Below are 9,260 nucleotides of genomic sequence, written 5' to 3' on the forward strand. Positions count from 1 at the left end.
TGCCCATCCCCAGCCTGCTCCTGCACCCCCTCCCATCCAGACCCCACACCCAAACCCACTTTCTGGCAGCCCTCTCCCACACTGAACCCCTCATTTTGACCCCATCCCAGAACATAGGGGGGCCCAGAAAATGTATTAGCCCTGCCCCTCATGCTCTGGGGCTGGTGTGCAGGGAGAATGAAGGGAGTATCTTTTTTTCCAACTGGGGACAACATTAGTAAGGGGTTTTTTGTAATTGTTTTGGGGCTTTTTTGTTTTTTCGCACATCTTACCTGTGTGACCTCTGACTGATTTTTCTGTGGGTCAGTGGCACTGACACAAAAAATGTTCCCCACCCCTTCTATAGAGGCATGTGAGAAGTTATGGGTTTATCAGTGCTACTAAGGCTACAACACTGAAGTGAAAACCTGTACTGTTAGAAATTAGAGGTAATACTAATTATATGCTGTCAAGTCATTTCCCATCTCTGACACTTGGGCTGTTTCTAGACGAGCCCTGAATTTCGAAGGGGGCATGGTAATTAGGGTGTTGGGAGATTACTAATGAAGTGCTGTGGTGCATTTGCAGCACTTCATTAGGCTAAATTTCTCCCAAATAAACTTTGAATTGGGAAACTTTGAATTGGGAAACTTTGAAGTGCCAGCTTGCGTGTAGCCACGCCTCAGCTGCAGTTACTTTGAAGTGTCCATGCTACTTCAAAGTCCTTTTACTCCTTAAAATTTTGAGGAGTAAAGGGACTTTGAAGTAAAGCAGGCAATTCAAAGAACTCACAGCTGACATGTGGCTACACACAAGCCGGGACTTAAAAGCCACGTCTACACGTGCATGCTACTTCGAAGTAGCGGCACTAACTTCGAAATAGCGCCCATCACGGCTATACGTGTTGGGCGCTATTTCGATGTTAACGTCAACGTTAGGCGGCGAGACATCGAAGCTGCTAACCCCATGAGGGGATGGGAATAGCACCCTACTTTGACGTTCAACGTCGAAGTAGGGACTGTGTAGTCGTTGCGCATCCCGCAACATCGAAATAGCGGGGTCCGCCATGGCGGCCATCAGCTGAGGGGTTGAGAGACGCTCTCTCTCCAGCCCCTGCGGGGCTCTAAGGTCACCGTGTGCAGCAGCCCTTAGCCCAGGGCTTCTGGCTGCTGCTGCTGCAGCTGGGGATCCATGCTGCATGCACAGGGTCTGCAATCAGTTGTCGGCTCTGGGGATCTTGAGTTGAACATCGACGTTGCCAGCCCTGGAGGACGTGTAGACGTTATTCATCGAAATAGCCTATTTTGATGTCACCACATCGAAATAGGCTACTTCGATGTAGGCTTCACGTGTAGACGTAGCCAAAGTTTCACATTTTGAAGTTGCCATGGGGGAGATTTGGCCTAATGAATGTACTGCAGCACTTCATTAGAAATATCCCAACACCCTAATTACCATGCCCCCTTCAAAATTCAGGGCTAGGCTAGACACATCTTTGGAGTGCAGAAAGTGGGAGCCAAAAGAGACCTTAAAATACCGTGCCTCTATAGGCTTCTTTTTAAAAGCTGTCCAAGGTCAGAGATTCCCACCGCCCAAGTTAGAAAACTCCTCTTTATAACCCAGGAAGATGCACTTGGATGTCTCTCTGTGGGGTAACTCCAAACTCTTAACCCTCCATTAGGAGAGAGCTTGAAACAGGAAGAAAGTAAGCTGCAATATAACATCTAATCTTTGAGTCTGAGACCTGCATATACACAAAGCCTTCTGTAGAACACAGGGGTCAAATCATTGCCTTAAAAAATGTGTTTCATTAACAACACAAAAGATATACATGATAGGCTATGTCTACACTGCAGCAATCTGCCGACAAAATTTCTATTGACAGTTTGCAGTCACACACAAAAGTCGACAGAGACTGGCTGGACTGCCTGGCTGAGGTCTTGAAACAACAACCAACCAGAAGCAAGGCAAACAGGGCTGCCTGGTGACCCAGAAGCACTGTCTGTTAACACAGGGCCCCCCAGAGCATCCACATAGCTTTTTTGTCAACGTGAGGGAGAGATAAAAGGCTGTTGACAAAAGTATAGAGTTCTGTCAAGCACTTTTAGTGTGGACATGCCATGAGTTTTGTTGAGAAAACTGGAGTTTTTATGACAAAATTCTCCAGTGTAGATGTATCTACAAAACATTCTTGGTTGTTAGATTTTACAGAGCAATTAAAAAAGGAAAATTAAAAATAAGGTAGATTAAAGCTCAAAGAATTACTTCCCTGGGATTCAGTTTAAAAGTTACAGTATACTGGGGGTACCTGATTAGACCAAATTGTTTCAGCCTTTCCAGCAACACACTGGCATAAAAAAACACACACACACACACAAGCACTAGAACTGTTTGATCTCTGGGATTCTGTCATGATACAGTAAAAAGAGGACAGTGATGGGCTGTAAACACTGTAGTAGGAAAAGACCATCTGTGGCCCTTGTTCACCAATGTACTTTTGCATGCCTAACTTAGGGTAGGTATACATAGCAAAGTTATTTTTGGTAGGGTAGGTATACATAGCAAAGCACAGCCCTTATTTTGAAATAACTTTCCTTGCATCTATACAATGCAACCACTATTTTAAAATAATTTCAACGTAGCAGTTGGCTTACTTTGAAATAGGTAAACCTCATTCTGCAATGAATATCATGTATTTCAAAATAGGGGCTGCATAGACAATGGCAGCATCTACACTACTCCTCCCTTTCGGAAGAGATATATCAGTGCTGTGGACTGGAAATGTTAATGAGGTGCTGATATGAATATTCAGAGCCTCATTTGTACAATAACGGCTATCCAGAGCTTCAAAAGTGCTGCTTTTGAATTGAAAACTAGCCGTGTAGATGGGGTTCATTCGAAAGGATTCACTGATTTTGAAAGCACCCTTCTTCCCAAGCATTTCTGTCTAGCAAGCCCAGCCTGTGTTCAGCAGCCCCTCCCCCTAAATTGTTCCGTCTGCAACTGAGCCACTCTTAGGATTCTTTTTCCTAGCTGTGCAGAAGAGGAGGGGAGGAAGGGAAAGGATAGCGCAGAGCAAAAGCATGCAGACAACAAGGAAGGGCAGATTTCCCTTAAAGAGAGAGTGGGGGGCTTCTATCAGAAACTTACCTAGTAGCAGCCAGTGCACACACTGGCTGTGTCTACACTAGCCCAAAACTTTGAAATGGCCGTGTAAATGGCCATTTCGAAGTTTATTAATGAAGCGCTGAAATACATATTCATTGACTCATTAGAATGCGGGAGGCCGCAGGACTTTGAAATTGACGCGGCTTGTCGCTGCACGGCTCGTCCAGATGGGGCTCCTTTTCGAAAGGACCCCGGCAACTTCGAAATCCCCTTATTCCTAACAGCAGATAGGAATAAGGGGAATTCGAAGTTGCAGTGACTCGTTAGCATAATGACAGTTACGCACGTTTCAAAAGTGCCGCTTTTTAAACACATGCCACCTGTGTAGCCAAGGGCCTTTTGGAAGGATCCCCTGGACTTCAAAAGCCCCTTCTTCCCAAAACCAAAAGGGAAGAAGGGGCTTTCGAAGTCTGGGGGACCTTTCCACAGACCCCTGTGTGTTTAGCATGTGTTTAGAAAGCAGCACTTTTGAAACGTGCACGGCCGCCATTAAGCTCTTGAGGCACTGCATATTCATGGAAGCACCTCATTAGCATCTCCCAAAGTGGATCCTTAACATCCCCCTTCTGAAAGGCAGAGACTAATGTAGCCATGGACTCCCTGTCTTTCTCTGTAGCCCCCACAACCCAACCCCTTTTGCCCAAGGCCCTGCCCCTTCAGGGGAGACCAGAACTGGCCTGTGACCATTACTAAAATTCATAGAGTGGCCTCCCTGTGAAAACTATTTCCCACCCCTGATCTACACTAATGAATAGTTGTGTGACCCCTTTCCCCAGTAACCTGGGGCGAGGAGACTTTACAATGCCTTGCCACTGTAATTTCCACCCTGGCTTGCCCATAGACAAACTCCAGCATGCAAGTCACTCCCAGTTATGGCTCTGTGAGTACTGCAGTCTGCCAGCAACACCTAGTTTCTTAACAGCCTGAATTATATTATCAACACATTACCAGATACAGACTTCCCCACCCTCAACCCCACAAAAATATATTTTGTAATGCCTAGTGGTCTCCTGGGGAGTGAAAGTTTATATAAGTCTGTTTTATTATCAATTGATATAATATGTACATATTTTGTTATCCCACAGGATTTTCCAAACCACTTTGGTTCAAATGCTCTGGATTAGATAAAACCATAAAACAAGGTTATTTACTATAACGAGAGAGTTTAAGTGCATACAAGAAATGAGGTAGAATTTAGAAACAGGTACAAGAAAAATAAAGACAAAACACATAATCTTAACCAAGAAGATTGACTTCAAAGCAATTATTTCTTTCTGGGTGTTATTAACAGTTTTACTGTTCAAAATTCTTAAGCCAGAACTCCTTATTGTTTTTAATTTCTACTCCTTTTGTCTCTTTCAGTGAAGTGGATTGCTGGGGAGACAGAAAATAGGAGAGATGCCTTGGGGTACCTGTTTTTCTTTTTATGGTCCTATCCCCTTACCTTTGAGAAGCATTTCCAGCTTGGAGTAAAGGTGACAGGTAGTCTTTATGTAAGGGAACACCATGCTGTTTCTTTTCTCTAAGATGTACATTTTTAGTTATGCCCCTTTTCCTACCATACAATAGCCACATAGCATCTAATGACCAATTGATCTTGTTTACACCTGAGTCACTATTAGAGTGCCCTTTATTTCCAAGGAACTGGCCGTTCCCTGGATTTGGAACCTCTTTTAGTAAAACCATACAGGGAGTCTTACAGTAATTTTCCACACATTTTACCAGAGCAATAGTCATGTACAAATTATGAGTTTTCAAACTGTCTCACAATGCATATCTTGCACAAAGATGATGATGATGATATAGGTTAAACTTCTCTCATTCGGCATCCCCAGGGCCTGACTGATGCCAGATGAGAGAATTTGCCAGATGATGGAAGATCAATATTTTCTAGCACCTTACCAACACTTCGGCCGCGTCTACACGTGCCAGCTAATTTGAAGTAGCGGGGCCAACTTCAAAATAGCACCCGTCACGGCTACACGTGGCGGGTGCTATTTCGAAGTTGACATCAACGTAAGGCGGCGAGACGTCCAAGTCGCTATCCCCATCAGGAGAGGGGAATAGCGCCCTACTTTGACGTTCAACGTCAAAGTAGGGAACGTGTAGTCATTGCGCATCTCGCAACATTGAAATAGCAGGGTCCGCCATGGTGGCCATCAGCTGAGGGGTTGAGAGACGCTCTCTCCAGCCCCTGAGCTCGATGGTTGCCACGTGCAGCGGCCCCTTAAAGGTCCCCGCCCCCTGCCTTCCTGTGCAGGAAGCTGAGAGAGCGTGCAGGCGGCAGCCCAGCCACGCGGACAGCCTGCATGCTCCTCTGCAGCCACCAGAACCCCCTAGCACTGCAATGGCCACCCCCCAGCCCCCTACGCGCCCCCAGGGCACCCTCCCCAAGGGAAGCCAGGGCTCCCAGCCCGGCAGCCAGGCTGGGAAGCAGCAGCGGGGCCCCTCCTGGATGGAGGCCAAGCTTCGGGACCTGCTGGGGCTCTGGAGTGAGGTGGAGGTGCTCCAAGTAATGGGGAGCAAGAGGCGGAACGTGGAACGTTCGCTCGTCTGGCTGAGGGCCTGGATGCCCGGGGTCACCCTGCCCACACTCCGGATCATGTCTGCAGTAAAGTGAAGGAGCTGCGGCAGGGTTACGCCCTGGCCCGGGATGCAGCCGGCTGATCTGGGGCCGCCCCCATAACTTGCCCCTTTTACAGGGAGCTCAGGGCCATCCTGGGCCCCCGGCACACCTCCTCCCCTCCGGCCATGCTTGATACCTCGGCCGATGAGCCCCAGCAGGCCCCGGAGACGGAGTCCACCCCGGAGGCAAGCCCCGCCCCCCACCCCCCCCCAGGAGCCCACACCTAGGGCACCGGAGGAGGAGGAGGAGGGGGAGTCCTCCTCCAGCGATGCAGGGCTCCAGATCCACATCCTGTACTGGAGCTCCAGCAGGGCTTCTGCCCACCGGGTGTCCCCCGACCATGGGAGCAGACCATCAGGTATGTACCCCCCTGGTGCACATCCCCGGGGTTGAGGGGCGGGGGTAATAGATATGACCAGGGCCCTCCACATGCACCATCGGAAGGATTGGAGAGCGCCGGCGAGGTGTCAGTGGTCCCAGAGATCCCACCGGGGCCATCACTCCAGGCCAGCCCCTCGGCGGAGCACCGACCAGCCCCATGGTGGGGACGATGGCGGAGCCAGCCCCACTCCTGGACGGCGATGGACCCCAGCTGCTGGAGATCCACCGTCGGCAGCTGGAGGTCGCTGAGCAGTGCCTGCGGGTGGAGGAGTGGCGCCTTCAACTTCAGGAGCGGGTGCTGGCCTGGCGCCAGGAGGCATGGGGGGCCTTTATGCAGACATTCGAGCATATCGCGGACTACCTAGCCCCCCATGTTGCATCGGCCGCCACTCTGCCTGCCCTGCCTGCTCCACCCGCTGCTCCAGTTATGATGATACCTGCCCCCCCCATGTACATAGTTCTCCCCTTCCTTGTCTTCCCCTTTTTTCTTTCATCTTATCTGATTTATTTTATATATATATATATATATATATATATATGTAATATTTATTTGGCCTGTAAATAATTAGTTAAGATAATAATAATGAGAGTTCAACATATATCTGGTTTGACGAACAAATGTCTGCTTTTATTTACAAGAAAAGTGTGTGTGGGGTGCTCTTGGGTGCTCTGTGGTGTGGGCGTAGGGGCAGGGAGTGTTGTGGAGGATGAAGGGGGGGTGCAGTGGGGGTTCTGCCAGCGTTCACCCCGCAGACTCATCGAAATTGGCCTGCAGGGCCTCCCAGACCCGGGTCCCTTCGGGGTCCACCTGGTGACTGGGGGCAGCGGGTGGCTGCACATCAGCCCTGCCAGCCTCCACAGCCCAGCCCTGAAAGAAGGCCTTCCCCTTGCTCTCCACCACGTTGTGGAGTGCGCTGCACGTGCCCACAATCTGGGGGATGTTGGTGGGGCCCGCATCAAGGCGGGTGAGGAGACACCTCCAGCGCCCTTTGAGGTGCCCAAATGTGCGCTCCACCACCTGGCGCGCATGGTTCAGGCGCATATTGAAGCGCTCCTGGCTGGCTGACAGGTGGCCCATGTACGGGTGCATGAGCCAGGGCCGGAGGGGGTATGCCGCATCTGCGATGACGCAGAGGGGCACGGCGGTGTCCCCCACAGGTATCTCCCGCTGGGGGATGTAGGTCCCTGCCTCCAGCCGGCGGCACAGGCCCGAGTTCTGGAATACCCGGGCGTCATGGGTACTGCCAGGCCAGCCCACATAAATGTCCAGGAAATGGCCCTGGCTGTCCACCAAGGCCTGGAGGACCACAGAATGGTAGCCCTTCCTGTTTAGGTAGCGTCCTCCACTGTGCTCCGGGGCACGGATGGGGAAGTGGGTCCCATCCAGAGCCCTGAGGCAATTGGGGAAGCCCAGGGTGGCAAACCCCACAATGGCAGCATCTGGGTCCCCAAGCCTCATGAGCCTGTGGAGGAGCAGGGCGTTGATGGCGCAGACGACCTGCAGGGGAAGCACATGGGAGAGCACCAATGAGGGGTGTGCAAGGTGTGTGTGGCCCTTCCCTGCCAGGGCTGCCTCCCCTTCCCTCCATGGGTCCTCTTACCTCCATGAGGACAGCCCCGACGGTGGCCTTGCCCACGCCAAACTGCTGGCCCACGGATCGGTAGCTGTCTGGAGTGGCCAGATTCCAGACAGCGATGCTGACCCGTTTCTCCACAGTGAGGGCACGCCGCATGAAGGTGTCCTGGTGCCTCAGTGCGGGGGTGAGCCACTGGCATAGCTCCAGAAATGTCTGCCGGCTCATCCAAAAGTTCTGGAGCCAGCGTTCGTTGTGCCACTCTCCGAGCACCAGCTGCTCCCACCAGTCGGTGCTGGTGGGGTAGCTCCACAGCCGGTAGCATATGAGGCGGGGGGGAGTGCGGGGTGCTGCAGGGTTGGGGGTTGCGTCCTCCTCCCCTGCGGGCAGCTCCTCCTCTGTGGCAAAGAGGTGCTCAGCTGCCTCCTGCATGGCATGGAGCAGGGCAAGCACTGCTCCTACAGGGGCGGCTGGGTGGACCTTTGGCTGCTGCTGCTGCTGCTGCTGCTGCTGCTGGGGGTCCATGACTGCGTCGCTCGAGGTGTGTGTGCCTATGGCTCTGCAGACCGCGTGCTGTGCAGGCTGAGTGTGTCTGGGAGGGGCCCTTTAAGGGAGCGGCTAGCTGTTGCCCCGGAAGCGCTAGTCCGCCCTGTGACCCTGTCTGCAGCCGTTTCTGGCACCCTTATTTCGATGTGTGCTACTTTGGCGTGTAGATGTTCCCTCGCAGCGCCTATTTCGATGTGGTGCTGCCCAACGTCGACGTTGAACGTAGACGGCACCAGCCCTGGAGGACGTTTAGATGTTATTCATCGAAATAGCTTATTTCGATGTCGCTACATCGAAATAAGCTATTTTGATGTAGTGTTCGCATGTAGACGTAGCCTTCCACTGCTTACTGGGCTCTTAGAAGACATTTAGGTGTATATTAAAGCTAAATAATAGAACAGAACGCTGAGAGCCAGGACTGATGGCTCTAAACTAGCTTTATGGGACCACAGGAAACTTGTCCACAGCCATGATGAGTGGTCATGCAGCTAATTAAAATCATGATGAATTATGGAGTTTTCTAGATGAGAGAGTTCCAGATTTGAGAGGTTCAACCTGTACTGATATGGAGATACATTTTACCATAGTGGGGGACAGGAGAGGCGTATATGCTGTGACTGAATTAGGATTGTCCTCTGAGTTTTTTTAGGCTCTAAAAAGTTTGTAAAAGGATGTTTACCCATTTTGAACTCTCACCACCAACAGGATTATGTCTGCAATAGGAAAATTATTAGATGTGTGTGCTTTGCCTCATGGTTTTTACGATACATGTTTATTGATAGTAAAGGGAGGGAGAAAGGAAAGTGTCCTTCCTGGATGTAGAATGTGTTTGTTGCTAAAACTGGGTGCTTTTATGACAAAAGTCACATTGCAATGTATCAGTGGGTAGCCAAGTTATTCTGTATCTTCAAAAACAAGAAGTCCTATGGCACCTTAAAGACTAACAGATATTTTGTAGCATAATCTTTTGTGGGCAAAAACCTGCT

Source organism: Carettochelys insculpta, chromosome 2, assembly GCF_033958435.1.
Source record: "Carettochelys insculpta isolate YL-2023 chromosome 2, ASM3395843v1, whole genome shotgun sequence".
NCBI classification, from domain to species: Eukaryota; Metazoa; Chordata; order Testudines; family Carettochelyidae; genus Carettochelys; species Carettochelys insculpta.